The sequence below is a fragment of the Uranotaenia lowii genome, chromosome 2, assembly GCF_029784155.1.
Source record: "Uranotaenia lowii strain MFRU-FL chromosome 2, ASM2978415v1, whole genome shotgun sequence".
NCBI lineage: Eukaryota > Metazoa > Arthropoda > Insecta > Diptera > Culicidae > Uranotaenia > Uranotaenia lowii.
Genome location: NC_073692.1, coordinates 367,352,601 through 367,374,994, shown reverse-complemented (window position 1 = coordinate 367,374,994; position 22,394 = coordinate 367,352,601). Strand labels below are relative to the sequence as shown.

At 33.5% G+C, this 22,394-nt stretch overlaps 1 protein-coding gene across 1 annotated transcript in view; it reads right to left on the bottom strand.

The window, feature by feature from the left end:
- Positions 1 to 19,806, bottom strand: part of LOC129743132 (uncharacterized) — a 116,263-nt gene extending 96,457 nt beyond the window's left edge. The window contains exon 1 of the mRNA XM_055735098.1: positions 19,377 to 19,806. The gene's annotated coding sequence lies outside the window, so the exon portion shown is untranslated. The remainder of the gene's footprint in view (positions 1 to 19,376) is intronic.
- Positions 19,807 to 22,394: the final 2,588 nt, after the last annotated feature.

The window sequence follows — 22,394 nt, the reverse complement described above, 5'->3', positions numbered from 1 at the left end:
TGAAGCAGTAAGTAAGTAAAAAGGGCAGCAATTTTCATCGAAGGTTATAGGCTTTGGATTTGAACAAGAATCTGGTTGATTAAGGCTTTTAATTTGAGCAAAAGAAATTTTTTTAGAAAGCTCAAAATTTCTTTGAAAAAAAAACTTATTCTATGAATACTATGTAAACCTATATACAGTATTGTTCCGATTTTGTCAGCCCCATCTTGAATTTAGGGCTGACAAAACAGGGTACCTGACAAAATCGGGAAAAAATTTTTCTTGAAAATAATTTCAATTTTGATTTGGTAATTGTCGGTTTACTTGTTATTTTGATATTTTATGTCAATACCGTGATAAGGGGTGACATTGACCCCTTTTCTTTATTTTTTACCCTTCTTACAAGGAAGGGTATACATGTCGCTTGATAAACTAACTTTCGATCCGAGGCCCGGAGGGCCAAGTGTCATATACTATTCGACTCAATTCGTCGAGATCGGAAAATGTCTGTATGTGTGTGTATATATGTGTGTATGTGTGTGTGTATGTAACAAAATAATGTCACACACGTTTCTCGATGACCGCTTGACCGATTTGAATTCTTGAGGCGTCAAATGAAAGGTCTTGCAAATAGCAAAATGGAGGACCTGTTCAAGAACTCAACCCTAAGTGATTGTTTACAAACATCATCAAGAACTTCGTTATAACAAACTTTAAAAAGCGTCACCATTAAAAGCTAAGCACTGTGTAGAGCAAGGTTTGTACTATCCTAAGTGCTTCAAATTGTATGGTTTTCAAAACAGATGGCTTTTTTTTTAAATTTACATATGTCTCCAAAAATAATGGCTATTGAGAAAAAAAAACGAAACTCGTTCAGCCTTAAGGAAAAAGTCAAAATCCTTCGGAATCTTGAGGACAAGGCTGTGAAGAAAGCAGACATCGCGAAGAAGTACAACATCCATCCAACAACCGTCAAAAAAATTCAAAAGAATGCTGACTCCATACTTCGTGCGAAAATGTGTATGGAGTGTACACTTTGGCCAACCCCCTAACCACCCCCCCCCCCCCCCCTCACCACCCTGAGGTCAACGTGGTTTATGGATAATCCCAAGGGCTATCCATAAACCATGTGATCAAAATGTGGTCAAGTTTCAACCTCCTTCCATTCGTCATCAATGAAAACTCTTATGAACCTTCAATCACCCCAACCCTTAAAATACCAAGTGGTTAATGGGTGGTCCTCTACGTGGGTCAGGTCAACCGCCAAAAAAACATACAGTGTTAAATGACTGGGAATTTCAGTTGAAAAGCAGAAAATTTCAACTAAATTTAAAGGCTGACAAAATCGGGATAAAAAGCTGACAAAATCGGGGATAGACAAAATCGGGGGTAGACAAAATCGGGAGCTGACAAAATCGGAACACTACTGTATATATATATATATAAAAAGCAATTATCTGTATGTTTGTTTGTTTGTTTGTTTGTTTGTTTGTTTGTTTGTTTGTTTGTTTGTTTATTTGTCCTCTATAGACTCAGCCGTCTTAAGAGCTAGAGATCTGAAATTTGGCATGAATGCTCATTAGGACCAGTAATGATGAAAAATGTTTTTAGATTTTTGGACGACCCCTTCTGAAGGGGTTTGAGAGACGAGCAATCGATTACAGTTATCAAATTTATGGTCAGGGGTCGGCCAAAGGGGTCGTCCATATCAACTGATTAATGTTTTTGCGATATTGGCGTTATTATACACCGGATTGTGATGAAAATTTGCACATGAGTGTTTTGAGAGACGAGCAATCGATTACAGTTATCAAATTCAGGGTCAGGGGTCGGCCGAAGGGGTCGTCCATATTTACTGATTAATGTTTTTGCGATATTGGTGTTATTATACACCGGATTGTGATGAAAATTTGCACATGAGTGTTTTGAAAGACGAGCAATCGATTTTAAGTTTCGAATTGCGGATCAGAAGTCGTCTGAAGGAGTCGTCCATACCCAACTTTAATGTTTTTGCGATTTTGACGTTATTCTACATTGGATTGAGATGAAAATTTCCGGATAGGAGTTTTGAGGGACGCTTTTTTGCTTTCAGGTTTCAAATCTTGACTCAGGGGTCGGCAAAAGGGGTTATTATCTGTTCACTGTTTCTACGATATTCTCTTGATTGAGCATAGAATTGTTATGAAAATTGGCACATGGGAGTTTAACAGAAAAGGTAATTGATTTCAGGTGTCAAGTTTTGAATCGTGGTCAAAAAAAAGGCCGTCCATGTTAGTTGCTCACTGTTTTCGCGATATCGTCGTGATTATGCATCGGATTGAGATGAAAATGTTCAGATGAGAGTTATAAACTATGAGCAATTGACTCCAGGTAGCATGTTCCGTGTCAAGGGTCGGCGAAAGGGGCGTCTATATTCACTGATCACTGTTTTCAAGTTCCTGACGTAATTTTACATATAATTTGAAAAGAAAAAATTGCACAAGGGAGTTTTGAGGAACGTAAAATTGGTTTCAATTATCGAATTTTGGCCCATGGGACAGAGAAAGAAGGTTTCATTGAAAGTTCAGTGTTTTGTGCAATAATTTTGTTGGAGGCAGTTAATTGATACCAATTTAAGTGTGAAGGTCAAGCAAAAGAGTCGTGCACACAAACAAATAGTACATGTTTCTGCCATAATGTCTAGATTTTGCAACCGATCGAGAAGAAATCACTCTCACATAAATTTTAATTAAAAGCCAATCAACAGTTTAATTTGAATTTCAAGTAAGGGTAATAGTAGCGACTTTAAACACTGTTGAATTTTTTCCCCAATATTGTCGAAAGAATGTTTCGAATTCGTTTTCTAAACTCATTTTGACGTACCAATGATTTAAAGCGAGACGAAGTTCGTACGAGTTCAGCTAGTAAAAAATTAAAAAATGCTATGCACATATACAATAGCTAAATATACCAAACTCAACAAAAAAAATTTCTTTAAACATTCAAAAATATAAACCATCTTTAAATTTTGAAAAAGAAAAAGTGAGAGCTGAAACTTTTGCGGTTCAAACTTGATTCTTGCAAACTTGATTCAATTTTAAGATTCTAGTTTAGCATTTGACTTTTGAAAAAAAATTGCAAAATTTATAAAGTACAGCAATACATCGACGAAATATTTCATTCCTTGAAGTTTTTTTTTCGTGATGATTTCATGTTTCTTTATCATCAATTTAAAAAAAATCTATTCCTCAAATGAAATCCTGTGGATGGTTTAAAAAAAAATCAGGTATATTAATAAAACAACACTTGCCAAATCAAATTAAATTCTTCTTAATCTTTGTGATTCTCAGCTGAGTTGTGTATACAAACTGACTTGGGTTAAAAATTTGAAATTTTTAAATTGTATCAATTATTAAAATTATAAATCTGCTATTTCTTGTGATTGATCTTGATATTTTTATCTTGTTAATTCTTAATCTGAATTTTGAACCTGAACTCAAGTTTAAATTTTGGATCCATTTTCCAATTTTAGTATGTATTGTTTCTTTTTTTTTTTTTTATTTATTTGATCATTTAACATCTATGGGGTCCTTCATTCCTCCAATACATTGTTTCTAATTCTAAACTCCAGTTCAGAATTTAAAAAATGAACAGAGAAGTGAAGTTTGTTTCCAAAATCGACTCAATTATGATCAAGCATTTCGAATTGTCTAGATTTATTCAAGCTTGCTCGGTTATGCAAAGAAATTTTCGAGACAAATCTTGAATGCTCGGATATTGGAAAAAAACTGCTCAGATTTTTTTTTAGAAAATTTAAAAAATATCTCAAATTCAGTTTTGATTTATTCGTATTCGTTGATTTAGTTTTTTCTCAAAGTTTGTTTCATCAAATTAAAACAATTTTTTTTCGATTGCCTTAAACGAATCGAACGCTGCTAAAGTGCTCCGACAAATAAATTAAATTTCTTTTTTTTTTTATTTATTTCTTTAATTTATTGTGGATTATGGCCTGGAATTTTCTCATATATGCCTTAATATTATCCGGGTTTCGAAATGTTAAATTGAAATCAGGTAGGTAACGATTTTTGCAAGGTTTTAATAAAATTACCCGGAATTTCCCGGCCGGAATTAATTCTGAAAAGTTGAAATTTTGAAGTTTTTGGTTTGAATCTGAACTCAATATTTAAATTCTTTATTTTTAATCCGACTGGTGAAACTGAATTAAAATATAAATATAATGATTCTGAGTTTTTAATCCAAGATAGCCATTTTGTTTTTCATATTAGGAAACTGTTATCCAAATATTGACAATGCATATGAGTTTCAAAAATCATGATTCAAATTTTGTATGAATATCAAATCATAATTTGAATCAGGATTTCAATACAATTTTTCATTTCTAGTTTCTAATGATGAATCGAGCTGAAAGTCAAGAATCCGAATTTGAATACCATCCAATTTTCCGAAATATGAAAATAGAAGTACAATGTTAATATATTTTGGAACCAGAACTTCTGAAAGGAGGTATATCTCATTGAAAGTTCAATATCCAGATTCAGAACTGATTTTCTAACAACAAGTGATTTTTTTAACTGTAGCAGAATTTTGAATTTAGAACTAGTTTTCGAGATTTTGACATCAGAGATTTTGAGTCAGATTTGTTACTATAAATCAAATTATCCATATAATTATTTATAAGAATTCAAAATTTTGAGTGTAGAGTAGTATACCTCGCTTGTATTTTTGGTCTCTCATGCCCCCCTCATGGCCCCCACCGTTCCTATGAGCATGATTCGGAGCTATCTTTCGGATTGAAAACAATATGTTGTAGTACAAGGAACAGGAAGTGATTTGAGAAACATCAGTGTAGGCGTTCCACAAGGCAGCGACGTAAGTCTTCTGCTCTTTCTTTTGTAAGTAAACTCCCACTTTTTGGTACAGCAAAGCTATTCACTGAGGACATAGCACTTTTCTGAACAGGGAAATCTCCGAACACTTTTATCGATAACCTGAAACATGATTAAAAATTACTATCTGTATATTTCAACAGCAATTTGCTATATACAGAAACATAATATATGATATTTCGCTCATCCAGGAAAGTTTTACCACCACATAGAGTCCCAAATATGAACCAGTGTGTTATAGAAGAAGTAAAAACCTTCAAATACTAAGGTATTCATCTGGATAATACTGTCTCGTGAAATTGACATAAACAACATCTTGAAATACGAATTTCCTCACTTTGCGGTGTTCTTTGGAGGTTACGACATTTTGTGCCTCAACATGTCTTATTGAAATTTTATTATGCTTTCATCCACTCAGTTTTAAAATACCTTATTAACGTGCCAGCACTAAATTTTACTTTGGAAGGCCGTACTTCCGACTTCCGAAAGACTTCTGACAATGAAAATTGAAGTACTAGATAGTCGGAAGTCTGTGTTTTGGTGCCAGTTCACCAGCGACGTTTCTAAAAATTTTATTTAAATTCATAATATCTCAGTTTGAAGTCGAGCATCTCAACCACATCTGCAAAAGTTTCAATCATTGTAAAACAGATGTTTTAAGAATATTCACAACCTCCCTATGCCATACTCAACCAAACTTATTTACTCATCCAATTCTCACAACATTTGACCATTAGTCGATCTTTGCGATTTCCAAACCATCGCTCTCTTATCTCAAACTTTTCCTCAACAAGTTTGATAAATAATTTGAAGAGCTGCCTTCTCAAAACGCTTTGAAATTCCAAGTTGTCCTTTTGACTCACTTGAATTATGAACAATTCATTCAAACTATCCTCTCGCAACGCTTTATAGATTGTTCTTATCTCAAGCTGTTCTTTCAATCCGCTTGATTTCCAATTTAATAAGTAACTTGGGCTACGCCCTCGACACGCCTTTCAATTCGCTTGGAATTCTTACCAGTAAGTAAGGGTGTTCTCTCAAGTCACCTTTTGATTTCAAGCTATCCTCCAACTCGTTCGTTTTTTTTCCATCAATTACTCAGGCTGTCATCACAACTCGCCTTTCATTTTCAAGTTGTCCTCTCAACTCGCTTGTTTTTACTTTATTTACTGAGGGTGTCCTCTTATCTCGCTTGGTTTTTCATTAATTACTCAGGCTGTCATCTCAACTTGCCTTTCGATTTCAAGCTGCCCTCTCAATTCGCTTGTTTTTCCATCAATTACTCAGTCTGTCCTCTCAACTCGCCTTTCGATTTCAAGCTGTCCTCTCAACTGGCTTGTTTGCTCATTAATTACTCAGGTTGTCCTCTCAACTGGCGTGTTTTCTCATTAATTACTCAGGCTTTCCTCTCAACTCGCCTTTCGATTTCAAGCTGTCCTCTCAATTTGCTTGTTTTTTTCCATCAATTACTCAAGCTGTCATCTCAACTTACCTTTCGATTTTAAGCTGTCCTCTCAATTCGCTTGTTTTTTCCATCAATTACTCAGTCTGTCCTCTCAACTCGCCTTTCGTTTTAAGCTGTCCTCTCAACTGGCTTGTTTTCTCATTAATTACTCAGGCTGTCCTCTCAACTCGTCTTTCGATTTCAAGTTGTCCTCTCAATTCGTTTGTTTGTTTCCATCAATTACTCAGGCTGTCCTCTCAACTTGCCTTTCGATTTCAAGCTGTCCTCTCAATTCGCTTGTTTTTTTTCCATCAATTACTCAGTCTGTCCTCACAACTCGCCTTTCGATTTCAAGCTGTCCTCTCAACTGGATTGTTTTCTCATTAATTACTCAGGCTGTCCTCTCAACTCGCCCTCGATTTCAAGTTGTCCTCTCAATTCGTTTGTTTGTTTCCACCAATTACTCAGGCTGTCCTCTCAACTCGCCTTTCGATTTCAAGCTGTCCTCTCAACTGGCTTGTTTTCTCATCAATTACTCAGGCTGTCCTCTCAACGGGCTTGTTTTCTCATTAATTACTCAGGCTGTCCTCTCAACTCGCCTTTCGATTTCAAGCTGTCCTCTCAATTTGCTTGTTTTTTTTTCCATCAATTACTCAAGCTGTCATCTCAACTTGCCTTTCGATTTCAAGCTGTCCTCTCAATTCGCTTGTTTTTTCCATCAATTACTCAGTCTGTCCTCTCAACTCGCCTTTCGGTTTCAAGCTGTCCTCTCAACTGGCTTGTTTTCTCATTAATTACTCAGGCTGTCCTCTCAACTCGCCTTTCGATTTCAAACTGTCCTCTCAATTTGCTTGTTTTTTCCATCAATTACTCAACCTGTCATCTCAACTCGCCTTTCGATTTCAAGCTGTCCTCTCAATTCGCTTGTTTTTTCCATCAATTACTCAGTCTGTCCTCTCAACTCGCCTTTCGATTTCAAGCTGTCCTCTCAACTCGCCTTTCGATTTCAAGATGTACTCTCAATTCGCTTGTTTTTTCCATCAATTACTCAGGCTGTCCTCACAACTCGCCTTTCGATTTCAAGCTGTCTTCTCGACTCGCTCAATTTCTCATCAATATCACAGGCTGTCCTCTCAACGCGCCTTTCGATTTCAAACTGTCCTCTCAACTCGCTTGTTTTCTCATTAATTACTCAGGCTGTCCTCTCAAATATAAACACCTTGGTGAAAGTTGTACTTCGAAGTAACTCTTGAAATTGCTATAGACAACCCGAGGGAGGCAAATTTCAAGCTGTCATCTCGACTCACTTCATTTCTCAAGCTGTTTATATATATATAATTAGTGTATAGTTGGTTTGTGTATTAGTTTAAATTTCGTTTGTTTCAAACATGAATCTCTTTAAAGAAAATCTTTTCCATTGAAATTCATAGTGTAAGTTAGTTTAAATATTATTCGTCACATTTCTTCGCAATTAATTGAAATTTTTTTAAAGTAAACGCCTTGTTGTACGGAATTTGGGTAAAGTAATTTAAAGCAAACTTAAAATAATTTAATCTACGGAAAATTCTATTTTTGAAATAGTCAGTACAATTTGTCATACGTTGAATGAATTATACACGGTTGTCATTTTTTCGTTGCACCACAGTTGATCCTTTTGTCCATGTTTGAAAAACATTAAATGGCGTGTTCACGGTTTTTAAACTTTTTTAGTACCTATTGATTTTTCGTAAAGCAAGTTTGCCTCATAGCTGCAAAGCTGCAAAATTTGATGTAGTAATAGTTCGAAAAAACTGGAACAACTGTAACTAAACTTATCAATAGTAATCAACCCGAAAATGTAGCACCGAAAACCACGTACAATCGATCCCTTACGAAAAAGCTCTCGTCGATCAAGAACTGGCAGAAGCAATTTGTTACACCAAGTTCTACCGACTACCTATTAAAACCGCAATTGATCGGCAATATAGACAAAAACTGATTAGGTAACGACGACGCCGCTCCACTCGAACGAGAATGAATTGATGAATTAAAAGAAACTACTCAGACTTACTCGCAAATGCACGAGCACCCAGGTAAGAACCTGCGATGCCCCAAAAGTGCAATTCAACCGTTCAAACTCCGTCAATCGATGATGGTGTTTGTTGGTCTGACGCGCAATCGACCGGATGATGCAGCAAGAGCAATGGATAGTGTTTTTATTGCTAGATTATTTGTTGTTAGCCAAAAAATATAAACACCTTGGTGAAGGTTCCATTTCGAAGATGACTCTTGAAATCACTATAGACAACCCAAGGGGGGCCAAATCAGCACCTGATTGGGCGCTAGAACACGTTTCCTGGAGAACTTAGTCAATTATCTCGGATCGAATGTAAGCTCAATCTAGACTTCAAGAATCTTGCGTCAGAGCATCTGATCGTTTGACCTGAAATCGATTCGATACAGAGGTTTGATGAATTTTCGGAATCACTCACATGGTGTCGATGGATTCAGCCGGTTGCAATTTTAAAATTGTTTGTAGCAACAACAAAAAAAACCATTTATCGATCGTCACGCTCCAATGAGCTTGCCATATCGGAACATGAGCATCAGTAATACAGGCATCAGGCAATTGGTTGGAATTTGCCGGATCAGCTGGTGAGCTTTTGCACCTTTTAGCATGTGATACTATCGGTAGGAATCATGCTGCTGTGATATGTTTAGGAAATCGGTGAATGTTCTCACACGAAAAACTGTTGGATGGGCTATGATGTCTAAAAAAGCATTGAATTTCAAAACATTGTAATAATAGAACAAGAACTCTGCTGTAGATTAGAGAAATAGAATTACGTTGTCGGCGTTCACCATCTGATCCGCACTATTAGACAGGAACAAATATCAAATTCTTCTTTTGTCACCCCCTCCTTCGATTTTAAAAAAAGCTCGAAGTGGGAAATAAATAAAGTTGGAAGAATTCTATCAAAAAATCATTAAATCAATCTATAATCCCAACAATTACAAGAGCAACAGACAATTTGTAAAAGATGTGAAAGATATCACCTTTTAAATTCAACATTTCAGTATATTTCGTTCTAAAATGACTTTATTTTTCAACATTGCGGAAGATGCAAATCTCGTTGCTTGCAAGTTTTTGTTCAACTTAAATATTAAAATTTTTTGTTTTTCACAATTAATTTTTATAATCCCTTCACTCGTGGTGTGTAAAATCAACAACAAGAAGGATTAGAAATTTGTTCCGGCCTTATTCACTTTTCTCAATTCCGAACGATTTTTCAAAAGAAATTTAGTTAATTCAATTTTCTCTACAAAATGAGCCAATTTAAAAAACCGAATTTTGAAAAATTAAACAAAACTTTTTCAATGGTTTCATATTCAGTGTTCAAAAAACCGGTTTGAAACAAGCAATGAATCAAAATTTCTCAACATTATTTTATTTGTATGGTTTTCATCAACAATACTCAGAATTATGACTGTTAAATTTTGATGATTTTTCCACTGAACTCACAATTTACCAATTTACAGCGGTTTTCCAAAGCTACCTGCAGGATTAACAACAATTTTTTTGGAGTCTGACGTCACATCAACCTGTTTGAAGAGAGGCTCTGTCATGTGGGTATGATCTGTTTCAATTCAAACTCTTTACAACCTAGCTTAAGTATATAAAACAGATTAAGCTAACTAGCATTAGGAAGTTTTATTTTGATTTTATTATGGCATTTTTGTGCAGCTTTTCATGACGGTTTTATTAGAGTCATGAAAAATGCTTATATTCTTGTTTCGTCAATTTGTTATCAGGTAATTTTGAAAACGCTTATAAAGCTTTTACTGAATGTACTAAATTGTTTGGAAAGAGTTATGAATGCTCTGTTTCATTTACAATAAAACAAAAACTTAGAAGTTCGCTCCAAACTTTCTTTTGCATGTTTTAAAATAGCACTCAGTACTTGATTATAAAAACGCCACTTTAGTGACAGTTCTCGATCAAGATGTCAAAACAGAACACGCGCGGGTTAGATTGCACACATTTGAATCCCTATTTTTACACATTTTTGATAAGTTATGTGTGTTGGTTTTGAGATAAAATAAAAAAAATATATATATAAAAATCTTTGAAAAACTTCAAATCACCGATAGTGTTATCCCAAGTAACACAGATTAAGCCAACTAGCATTAGGAAGTTTTATTATGGTTTAATTATGGCATTTTTTGTGCAGCTCGTTTTATGACGGTTTAGCTATGATCATGAAAAATGCATATATCTATATTTGTTTCGACTATATGTTTTTAGATAGTTTTGAAAACGCTAATAAAACTTTTATTAAACATACTGTTTTAGTTATTTTGAAAGAGTTATGAATGCTCTGTGTAAACTATAAAAAAACACAAACTTAGAAGTTTGCTCCAAGCTTTCTTTTGCATGTTCTAGCACTCAGTGCATGATTATTACACCGCCATAAAACTTAGTGACAGTTCTTGATTAAGATGTCAAAACAGGACACGCTCAGGTTAGATAGCACATATTTTAATTGGAACTCCCAATTTTACACATTTTTGATAAGTTATGTGTGTTGGCTTTGACTTAAAATAAAAAAAAAAATGTATAAAAATATCTGAAAACTTGAAATTACCGGAAGTGGTATAAATATCTTTACAATATGTATGAGTATTGAGTGAAAGGGCCCAAATAGTAGGAAAAAAATTTATTGCTTGACGCCATCATTAATCCAACATGGCGGCTTCCGCTTTTATTTTCAAAGTTGTAAATTACCGAAAATATCATTAAACCTTCACAATATGGTAATTAGGTGAAAATGATAAAGAGTAGAAGTCGAATTTCGTTGTCCGTCGCCATCTTAAATTACAAAAAGGCGGCTACCACTCAACTTGAGAATACTGTATATGACTGAAAATCGCATAAAACTAATCGCTATAATTAATTGAATATCGCATGAAACCTCCAAAATATGGGTATTTGTTAATTGGGATAAGCTATAAGAAGTTCATTTTTGCATTCTGGCGCTATCTTGAAATCCAAGATGAACTTCAGCTTCAGCAGAACTTAATAATACTGTAAATCAATGAAAAAAGCATGAAACCCACAAGATATATTGTATTGGGTAAAAAGGCTAAACGATAGATGTCGAAAATCTCTTTTCGCGTTTCTCTGAAATGCTGTAAGTGACTGAAAATCCATTAAACCACCACAATTCAGACCCCGTTCGTTTTTGGCAACATTCGATTTTGGCAACATCCAATTTGGCACATGTGGCACATGTGGAATAATGGAATGACATAAATAGCAAATATGGCAAAAACAAATCAAAAACTATAAACAAAACAAGAAAAGTGCTAAATGCATCAGAAACATAATAAAACAAATGAATTTTCTTAACACTGAAATGCTATAAATGACTAAAATCGCATGAAACAACCACAATACAAACCCCATTCGTTTTTGGCAACATTCGATTTTGGCAATATCCTATTTTTTCACATGTGTCAGAATCGACGGTTTTCAGAAAAAAAAACTTTACCTCATATATATTTTTCACTATATAGGGCCAATATAATCTAGACAAACACCAACAATATGTTTTTACGTTCGCTAATGGTGATTAAATACAACAACAACAAAAAAATTTAAAAAAAATTCTAAATTGAGTACCGTACATGACAAAAATATGAAAATTTCATAAAATTAAACATCACATCAAATCAAAGACTAAGAATGACAAATAATAGCTGAAAATGATGTCATCATCATTTTTAAGCTATTATTTACCATTCTTAGACTTCGGTTTGTACAAGAAAAGTGTAAATGCATTTACAGCATTTTAAGGTTCATCGGAAGCCGCCATCTTCGATTTCAAGATGGCATCAGGTAGAGAAATTCGACTTCTAGTTCAGCACTTTCATCCAATACTCATATTGTTTCATGCGATTTTCAGTCATTTTCAGCATTCTAAAGTTCAGCAAAAGCAACCATTTTGGATTTTTATATGGCGTCTGATAACAAAATTCGATTTGTACTCATTTAACCATTGCACCCAATACTCATACTGTGGGAACTTCATGTGATTTTCAGCGATTAAAACAATTTTAATGATCAGTGTAAGCCGCCATTTTGGATTTCTAGATGGCGTCTGATAGCGAAATTTGACTTCTTCTAGTTTAGCCCTTTACTCAATGCCCATATTGTGAGTGTTTCTTGCAATTTTTATTCATTTACAGCATTTTAAGGCTTAGCATAAGCCGCCATCTTATATTTCTAGATGGCGTCAGACAATGAAATTCGAATTAAACTCATGGTTTCATTTCACCGGTTGTTCACAACCAATCCCATATTTATTTCATTCAAAAAGTCTGTCCTCATTTTCTGTACTAATAATTAACAACTAAGAAATGAGGAACTCATCCTACGCTTGTAATTGGTTGGCTTGAGAGAGAAACGTCAAAATTGAGTTTCTAAGGCTCTCATAAAACCGTTATAAAACTTATAAGCCATTTATCTGAACATAACAAAGCTATTAAGCATGGAATCACAAAGAATAGACTTACAAGCTAGCCCACGAAACTTTGTGTAACATTTCAAACGATCGTTTTGAACCAATTTTTATTTTTTGGCTGGGCCACCAGATGTCTCCAAACAGTCCAAAGAGAACTGTCAAAATCAAACTGAGAAATGAACAAAATTTTGATCCGTTTTGAACAGGTCGTATGAACTGTTCGGCATGTTTCAAGAAAATTGCTGTTAAAGTTATGTAACACTTTCGTCCGGTTGCATAACGGAAAATATCTTAAAAGTTAATCGCTATTTCCTTCAAGCTAGAAGGGCTAAATATTGGACAATGGGATGCAAAATTGATAAAGCTATGATCATTTAGTATCCGGGCACTTCATTTTGGTAATAGCTACGTCACTAGAGCTCGGATATGTTATATAAAAGTTTATCACTGGTACTTTTTATACGTTTTTTTTTATTTTTAAATTTACGTAACGTTTCAGGTTACTCTAGAGGACATCTGATGATGGGTGAAGAAAAGTAACTCGAAACGTTACGTAAATAAAAAAAAAGTGGTTTAAGTCACCGAGAAAGTAAATGGGTAAAAACCGTATAAGATGAAGGAAGTGAAATTCTGTCCAGTCAAAAGTAAATCTTATTGCATTTATTTACCAATAAATTGAAACCGTCTATTGAAGAGCGGCTTTAGTTTAATTATATTAATGAGTTCATAACGTTTTTCGAAAACTGGGCACTTGAAAATTTGATTTGTAGCTTTTGAACGGCGCAATAGATGGCACTGTTTCAAGACAGTTTTAAAAGATTTTTTTGGATGTGACCAATTGAAATTTTACACACTTTTTTGAAGACTTTTTGTTCGAGCTCTCGTTCTCTGTGATAAAAATAACTAACGCCTTGGACAAGTTTTTAAATTTTGTTTTTTACAATCGAAATAAATATTTTATCAAAATTTCCTTATTCTTAAGGTTTGACAAGACGCATTAATTTTAAGATATTAATTCATCCAAATTTTACCTAAAATCTTGACCGGCATTGAAAAAGAGGCTTAGAATAAGGAGTGTGTTCGAAAAAAAATACAACACTTTGAATGCATTAATGGAAACTGATGAAATTTTCAGCGTAGCTGCAAAATGCTATATTGTTGACATGTGCAAATTTTTGTAACGTTTTGTCAAATGGTTTTTGAGATAACGTCCAATAAAGAAATTTTTCAACTTTAATATTTTCGCACCACGTGCGCCTTCTATTATGTATACTATTGCTCTGAATTCCTCTTATTTTTTTGCAAATCATGGCTATTTTTGATTACGTTTTCTATTTCCTGACGATTGATTTTCAAATACATTCAAAATTTTCGAAGTTATGAAATATTTAGCCGATCGTCATCCTTTGGCACAAAACCATTTTATTAGACTTTTTATCACTCCACCACAGTTTCCGCGTAATATCACGGATCCTGATCAAACCAAAACAGAGTATAAACTTTGGGGTCGCATTTGAAAGTAGTCTTCTTTGTACATTAAGCCATTCGTCGTGTCAATCGTAATGAAAAACTGACTGATTTGCAGCTTCCACAGATCGTCAGCCTCCTCAAGTACTAGACATATTTTTTTCAATTTTTCTCTATGTTTCTCTCCGGAGAATACAGAAGAGACTTTAAAATGAAAAGTTTTTGGCTGGGAGCCTTCCAGGTGCCCAATAAAGGGTTAGTTTTGCTGTTAATGACGAAATTTTTTGAATTATCTCCTCACTAGCGTTCCAAATATTTTGCAGACGATTTAACCACCGTATTTGTTTTTTTTTATTTTTCCGGTGGGCAGATTTTTTTTATCTTGTAGAAATGAAGTCAGGTCTGTTAATGATTCAGCTAGACGAGCTAAAACCAGAATTTTTATTTATTATCACTTTTCTAATCGAAATTTTCAAATAGAGATTGAAACCTCTATTTATGCTTGATAAAATCCTGACCTTCATAAATTGAATCATCTTCACATTTATTCTAATCTTATCTCACGGTTAAATAGAATTTTGGTCGAATAGTTGATTCCCAACTGTCTTCGGGTCTCCCACTGGGACTTTCCTGGATTTTTCTCGACCCTGTCCAAAAATTTGTTTCAATTAGCTTCTGCATTGGAAGCTACCTTAAAACCACTTGACAGATTGTCATCAAATTTTGCACAAGTACACGTTACATCACGAGGTAGCTTTACTAAAAATTTAATCAATTAGCATCCATACATTCAAGAGTTATTCAAAATACAAAGTGTTGCATTTTTATTGATTCCACTCCTTATGCATAAAAGAAAACTTTTTTCATAATTATTAACCGTCATGATTGTTGGAAAAAAATTTAAAAAAAAACTCAGAGAACTCACGGAATCGAAAAAAATAAAATGGCTAACATGTTTTATGAAGGCATTATAAATGCTTTGGTGACCATAATGGTTTTATCGAAGCATGAAAGATTGGTTATGATGACGTTTCTAGAACAGGGCCAAATAGTCAGATTTTAGCTTTATTAGAGTTCTGGTATAGAATGCGCTTTAGATTTTTATGAAGATTAATACTATAGTCCTAACGATGTTTTACTGACTATAATTTAGCTCAAATTATTACTTTAGAGGAAAACTGATTAACTGCATATAAACTTATTTTTAATACGATTTTACGAATTGATTTATAACTCTACAAATAAAAAAAACATCTTGTAATTGAAAAACATGCTCTATTATGCGTATACGCTATCTAAGTGGATCTGAAATTTGCCAAGTACAGTATGACCCTTTAAAAAAAATGCGAAAGTCTATCTTCAAGGATCAAAAACACTTATCTTGATGATAACAAGATTTTAAAACCTTTTTATGCATTTAGACATGTAGATAAACATATAAAGAAACAATCACTCGCAGTGTAGACTTTCGTTCTTAACTACTCCAGGCGAGATCTGAATCAGGAACATACCTTCGTAATAGCTTTCAAATCTGGACTGCTCGGAGGTCAAAGAGCTTTCGTCCAAAACTTCATATTCTCCTCCAGCCAGGTATGAGACCATTTCAAGGTATGACATAAGCTCTGTATTGTTGGAAAACAACATTCTCGGGTTCGCTGAAGTTTGCCCGGGTCCACGGAAGCAAATGATTTTTAAAAGTTGCCATGTAGGCTAGACTGAGTCGATTTGGGGTCATTTTTGAATTTCACAAACCCTAGGGTCTAAAAAGCTTCGTCTTGGTCCAAAACTCATCCATGATTTTATGCAGAATTTTTCACTAACGTTTACATGAGTAAATTTGAACTTTTAGGTTTGAATGGGAAAATTGAATATTTTGTACTGAAAAATCCACATCATTTTTGTTTCTTCTGTGGAACCGAGCCAGCTGACAGTTTTTGTGCCAATTTATAAAATTCCCAATGGAAATTTTCCGTTGAACAACTTTGTAGAAGAAGAACTTCGTATCTTATTAGGCAAAAAAGTTATTAGCTGTTTACCAGAGGTATGTCTTTTTGCTTTGATAAACAATAAATTTCATTGACATCCCTGCTGGGATCCTGGCGAGGTGTTGTCTAGCTACTTTTCATGGTATACTTCGCGAGACTCCAGGAGTGATTTCAATTGAATTTATTGTTTATCAATGCGAAACGACATACATACCTCTATTAAACAGCTAATAACTTTTTTGCCTAATAAGATACAAAGTTACGGTCTTCCACAAAGTTGTTTAGCGGAAAATTTCCTTTAGGAATTTTATAAATTGGCACAAAAACTGTCAGCTGGCTCGGTTTCACAGAAGAAACAAAAATGATGTTGATTTTCCAGTAAAAAATATGCAATTTTCCCATACAAACCTAAAAGTTCAAATTTACTCATGTAAACGTTACTGAAAAATTCTGCAAAAAATCATGGATGAGTTTTGGACCAAGACGAAGCTTTTTAGACCCCAGGGTTTGAGAAATTCAAAAATGACCCCAAATCGACTCACTCTAATGATACAGTAGACTGAGTCAATTTGGGGGCATTTTTTTACTTCTCAAACCCTGGGGTCTTATTTATAAGCTTCGTTTTGGTTTAAAACTCACTCATGATTTTTGCAGAATTTTAAGTAACGTTTCCATTAATAAATTTGAACTTTGTGGTTTGTATGGGAAAATTGAATATTTTGTACCGCAAAATGAACATCATTTTCGTTTCTTCTATAAAACCGAGCCTTCTTATGGTTGTGTTTTTTTTTATTTACTAAAGGTATTTTAAGGTATTTTACTTATAAAGTTTTTATGTGCCGGGAGTATTTTTCATAACTTTTGGTTAGTAGGAGGCCCCCATCTTATGGTTGTGCCAATGTATAAATTTTTTGAGGAAATTTTTCGATGAACAACTTTGTCCAAAACCGTAAATTCGTATTATATTAGACAAAAAACTTATTAACTTTTTAACAGAGGTATGTCTTTTGGCATTGAAAAACAATAAATGCAACTGACATCACTGCTGGTGTCTCACAAAGTATTACATGCAAATAAGTCATGCAAAACCTCGCTAGTCACCCAGCAGTGATGTCAATTGAATTTATTGTTTTTCAATGCCAAAAGACATGCTCACATTAGATATGTAGTTAGGGTCTTGGACAAAGTTATTTAACGGAAAATTTCTTTTAAAGAATTTATAAATTGGCACAAAAACAATTAGAAGGCTCGGTTCTACAGAAAAAAAAACAAAAACGATGATGATTTTTCAGTACAAAATATTAAATTTTCCCATACAAATTTCAAAGTTCAAATTCACTCATGTAAATGTAGCTAAAAATTATGTAAGCCGCTACAAGTTGCGTGGAAGATTTTTGGGCGACATTTAGCAGATATGTATGTATGTATGTATGTTGGTAATCCACCATGGGTGCACGGATTCACCGCAGTTTCTGCCTAAGTATGTGCTCACATGCATTCTTTAGATTATTGAGTTCGACAAATCTCCAATGCAACGCGTACATCATACCCGGACCCCATGGCTTCGTATGAACTGTTATGGATGAATGTATTGTGATGATGAAGTTTTATTTTGGAAGAACGAGTCAATCAGGTGGGCTAGTTAGTTTACTTACAGGTATTCCGGCATCCGTGTATATACCTGGTCAGCTGGCAACTGATCGAACATTCTTATTATATAGTCAGTTATATGAGGAAACACATCTTACCTGTCGGCTACTTATGGGATTCGAACCCAAAAGTTTTCTTGCCGATACCGGGAATCGAACCCAGTACGCCTGGGTTACCAGACTCGCGCCAGCCTATCCACTAGACCACATCGGCGCTCTTTTTTTGGGCGACATTTTGCAGATATAGTTTTTAATATACTCCTGCAATGTTTGCGTTATTTGTTGACAGATGAAAGTTAAATCCCCAAAAAACGCCAATAACAAACCAAAACAGACTGCTAAAAATTAACTCATTTTTAATTGTCTCATACTGTGCTGTAAGTACATTTTGATTAAAAAACGAGAGTACTTGTTGAAGAACAGTGTTTCCTACGAATGTCAAGTATAATTTTTAATTTAAATTCATTGAGCTGCTTCAAAATCTTGATATTGAAAAACATTTTCAAACCACATAACCTAAATGCGTTTTGAATAAGTGAATACAATCGAAAGCCGCTGAAGACCGAAAACACACTTCCTCTACTAATGGACATTTTGACTGGGAGGCAAGATAAAAATGGTTTAGAGGAAATTTAAAGAAAAGTGGACTTATTTGGGTTTAATAGTTCCTGAAAATTAATTATTTTCGTTCACCTTCAATTAAATTGTGCCGTTTTGAAAATGTATGCAATTTTCTACATTTTATGAGTAGCGTGATCAGAGATTATACATTGCAAAGAAGCAACAAATCTGACCCACTGGGCGTTGCGTTGGGTTGGGTCGAAGCCAGCTAGCAGCGGCGATCTCGTCCGTCCGTCCACTGACTACACAAATCAAAACTTTGCCGATCAGATCACGATTCCCACTCACACTTTCCGTCTCTCCGTTCACCAACAACAAACCATTACCATTACTATTCGCAACCCTCCGCAGCCCAGCATCACCCCATCACAAGAAGCACACTCTTTCGTAATGTTTCCTATTGAGTCGAAAACTCCACTCTAGTAGCCGAATAGCCACTCGACTACGACGACGATTTAGCAATGGTTGGTTGGTTGATTTCGGAGATTATTGTTCGTGCTGGACACTCCATTCCAATGTGGGGTATGTTGTTGTTTTTTTCTTCGTTTGACATTTTCCTCCCTTTTTTCCCCTTTCCAGGGGATCGAAAAGTTAAGCTGGCTAGGCCTCACCAAAACATTTCTCCAAACCACGTTCAGGCTAAGGCACATTCATTAGACATTCACATTCCTTGTATTTTCGATAGCTTCGGACAAAACAAAATCCGAAAAAACTTTCACCTTAGTGCATCGACACTAGCGCACCACCGCCAAACACCCTAACATAGGTGTGCCTCGGGCTGTCTTATACGTATTGAGACACCAGTAAGTGGATTACTTCACAGATCGAAGATCGATAATCACCTGAACTAAATTCACCACGAAAATTCCTGCAACATCCTGCTGGATCAATCACAGGATCACTGGACCATATCGTTCATTCGTGATGAGCGCGAAAGTGCGCGAAATTCATAAACGCAGCGCGATCATATTTTTAAAATCCACCAATTTACAACACCAACGATCTACGGACGACACGATTGCGAATCTTTCACACCGAACGACGACGACGGTCCGAAGATGAGGAAATTAGAAGAAAAACACGCGCTCGCATAAACTATGAAAACATTTTCTCATGCCGGTGAAGATGAGGAAAAGGTATGAAATAAGAAAAAAAAAACACCACCCGAGAAATCGTTCAGAAATTCTAATCACTCATTAAAAACGAAAGACACTACAATAATCACAACTGAGACGACGAAGATCCACTGAAAAAGTCAACCGCTTAAACCGATCGCTGCCGCTAAACTGAGCGGTTGAAGCGCGGAATTTCCGTACGAATCGTCACACTCAGATCGTGCGCGCGCGCGCGATCATCTCTTCATCGATCCCCCCGTGAGAATCGACGAAATTCGACCTGCTCAACGTTGAGCTGATCGACGCTCACGGAAAGCCAACTGTGAGCATCGAGCAACAACATCAGCAGGTGTTGGGGAGATGAAAATCTTGGCCATACCAACAACAAACAACTCTAGGAAGCTGTTTGAGCACGATCTCCCCCGCAGTTTATTGCGGTAGGTTAGTAGTGCCGCTGTGATTTACTCGAGATAAAAAATACCCTCCCACTCCTACAATGTCATCGATTTGGGGCCTATTTTTTTTTATTGAAAAAACAAACTAGCTAAACATGATATAGTGGAGCTCAAACTTGTAGACCAATCGATCTACTTTTCTAGGATTCTATGATTCTAGCAATAAGCTGATATTATTCGTGATCGTGATGTTGTTGTTGTTGTACATTTATTTAAAGAGGGTTTTTAGTCTTGAACTTTTACCCTAGTGATCGTGATTAACTTCCTAGTATGTATGTACTTGCTTAATTTTGTGAATCGACATGGGTTTGTTGGATACATTTTTAAAATTTTTACATTTTTACATTTTTACATTTTTACATTTTTACATTTTTACATTTTTACATTTTTACATTTTTACATTTTTACATTTTTACATTTTTACATTTTTACATTTTTACATTTTTACATTTTTACATTTTTACATTTTTACATTTTTACATTTTTACATTTTTACATTTTTACATTTTTACATTTTTACATTTTTACATTTTTACATTTTTACATTTTTACATTTTTACATTTTTACATTTTTACATTTTTACATTTTTACATTTTTACATTTTTACATTTTTACATTTTTACATTTTTACATTTTTACATTTTTACAATTTTACATTTTTACATTTTTACATTTTTACATTTTTACATTTTTACATTTTTACATTTTTACATTTTTACATTTTAACATTTTTACATTTTTACATTTTTACATTTTTACATTTTTACATTTTTACATTTTTACATTTTTACATTTTTACATTTTTACATTTTTACATTTTTACATTTTTACATTTTTACATTTTTACATTTTTACATTTTTACATTTTTACATTTTTACATTTTTACATTTTTACATTTTTACATTTTTACATTTTTACATTTTTACATTTTTACATTTTTACATTTTTACATTTTTACATTTTTACATTTTTACATTTTTACATTTTTACATTTTTACATTTTTACATTTTTACATTTTTACATTTTTACATTTTTACATTTTTACATTTTTACATTTTTACATTTTAACATTTTTACATTTTTACATTTTTACATTTTTACATTTTTACATTTTTACATTTTTACATTTTTACATTTTTACATTTTTACATTTTTACATTTTTACATTTTTACATTTTTACATTTTTACATTTTTACATTTTTACATTTTTACATTTTTACATTTTTACATTTTTACATTTTTACATTTTTACATTTTTACATTTTTACATTTTTACATTTTTACATTTTTACATTTTTACATTTTTACATTTTTACATTTTTACATTTTTACATTTTTACATTTTTACATTTTTACATTTTTACATTTTTACATTTTTACATTTTTAAATTTTTATATTTTTACATTTTCAAAGAAAGATTTACTTTATTTTTTCAACTTTTACAAAATAAAGGGTTGGATTTTGAAATGTCAAAAATTTCAAAAATGTAGAAAATGTCAAAAATGTCAAAAATGTCAAAAATGTCAAAAATGTCAAAAATGTCAAAAATGTCAAAAATGTCAAAAATGTCAAAAATGTCAAAAATGTCAAAAATGTCAAAAATGTCAAAAATGTCAAAAATGTCAAAAATGTCAAAAATGTCAAAAATGTCAAAAATGTCAAAAATGTCAAAAATGTCAAAAATGTCAAAAATGTCAAAAATGTCAAAAATGTCAAAAATGTCAAAAATGTCAAAAATGTCAAAAATGTCAAAAATGTCAAAAATGTCAAAAATGTCAAAAATGTCAAAAATGTCAAAAATGTCAAAAATGTCAAAAATGTCAAAAATGTCAAAAATGTCAAAAATGTCAAAAATGTCAAAAATGTCAAAAATGTCAAAAATGTCAAAAATGTCAAAAATGTCAAAAATGTCAAAAATGTCAAAAATGTCAAAAATGTCAAAAATGTCAAAAATGTCAAAAATGTCAAAAATGTCAAAAATGTCAAAAATGTCAAAAATGTCAAAAATGTCAAAAATGTCAAAAATGTCAAAAATGTCAAAAATGTCAAAAATGTCAAAAATGTCAAAAATGTCAAAAATGTCAAAAATGTCAAAAATGTCAAAAATGTCAAAAATGTCAAAATTGTCAAAATTGTCAAAATTGTCAAAATTGTCAAAATTGTCAAAATTGTCAAAATTGTCAAAATTGTCAAAATTGTCAAAATTGTCAAAATTGTCAAAATTGTCAAAATTGTCAAAATTGTCAAAATTGTCAAAATTGTCAAAATTGTCAAAATTGTCAAAA